We start from the raw sequence: 1620 nt of genomic DNA on the forward strand, positions 1-1620 counted from the left end.
CAATATATTTTAGACGTAACAGTTCATATTGACCTTTGATTTGATGGGTTCTACGTAAAGCTTTGTGGAAATTTCTTTCTTTCTTTCTTTTTAAGGTTTATTTATTTATTTATTTTATGTGAGTACACTGTTACTGTCATCAGACACACCAGAAGAGGGCATCTGATCCCACTATAGATGGTTGTGAGCCGCCATGTGGTTGCTGGGACTTGAACTCAGGACCTCTGGAAGAGCACTCAGTGCTCTTAACTGCTGAGTCATCTCTCCAGCCCCAGTGGAATCTCTTAAGATTAGCAAACCTCATANAGACCATTCAAACCATACAGAACAGAGCAGGGGATGTGGTCAGCATGTCCTTGAGCCAAGCCATTTCTCTGTGTCAGTGACTGGCAGGCATGTTACAGCAACAATATGAAATAGCTGACAAACATAAAACGCAGTGACTTCAGCTATTCTGGAGGCATCAAACCATAACACTCTATTGACCAGGCTGGCCTCGAACTCAGAGATCCGCCGGCCTCTGCCTCCAGAATGCTGGGATTAAAGGTATGTTCCACCACCGCCTGATGATTTAAAATTATTTCACAATTAGAAAAAAAAAAAAAAACTTCCCCAAAATATTATTCAGACCTGGGAGTCTCTGCAGCTGTGCTCTGGGCAAGGAAGTGGGTGTGTCCTGGTAGAAGCAGTTACTCAAAGGGAATGGGAAGAGGGCCAGAAAGCAACAAAGGACTCAACATCGCCCCCTTGTGGTAAGGGGGCCCTCAGCTGGAAGAGCGGAATCTGATTGCTCCGCTGGTGAAATGAGCCAGATTAGCATATATTAAAGGGAGATTTATTGAAGCTGTTCTCCGGCGAGTTCACTGGCCCCAAGGATTGAGGCCAGGGGAGTCGCCATGAGGAGAGGGAGGGGGAGGGGAAGAGAGAGCTTGACCAAACTGTCTGAATTTTATAGGAAGGAGCCTCTGGAGGAAGGGCAGCCTAGCCTCTGGGNTGGAGAGTTCAAAGTTAGGGACAGGGTATGCCTGGTAGGGACTGAGGGATGCTGGGAGAGCCTGGAGGCCAGGTCTGTTTTGATAAGTAAAATGTGCACCTCAGTCCTTTGTCTGCAAGTCCGAAACCAAGCAGAACCCCCTCCAGGCAAGGCGCTCTGGTGGGGACTCGGACAGTGGGTAAGATTATACAAAACTGTTGGTCCTGGAATGAAGACAAGGCAGAGTGTGAAAGGCCAACCTTAGAAGCCTGGCCTGAGACGAGGGCTCCAGGGAATCCAAAGCAGCGGAAGGCCTTGCAATAGGTTTCACTTCTCAAGGTACGATAGGAGAAGCCCTGAGGGGCAGGGCTTCGCCTTTGAGAGTTAAACCCTCCTCCTCTTCCTTCCCCTCCTCTTTTTCCCTTCTCCTCCCTACGGAGCTCAGGCAGGCCTCAAACTGTGAAGCCAAGGGTGATCTTGAACGTCTGTTTCCGCCTCCCAACCGCTGGAATGAAAGATGGGCACAATCTCACGTGACTTTAGACATCCCCCCCCCCTGGGGGAGGGGTGCAGGTGTCTCACTTTGTAACCCTTACTGGCCTGGAGCCCCACTGACTCAGTGTGAAAACAGGCTGGCCTCTAAGTAA

Source organism: Mus caroli, chromosome 6, assembly GCF_900094665.2.
Source record: "Mus caroli chromosome 6, CAROLI_EIJ_v1.1, whole genome shotgun sequence".
Taxonomy (NCBI): domain Eukaryota; kingdom Metazoa; phylum Chordata; class Mammalia; order Rodentia; family Muridae; genus Mus; species Mus caroli.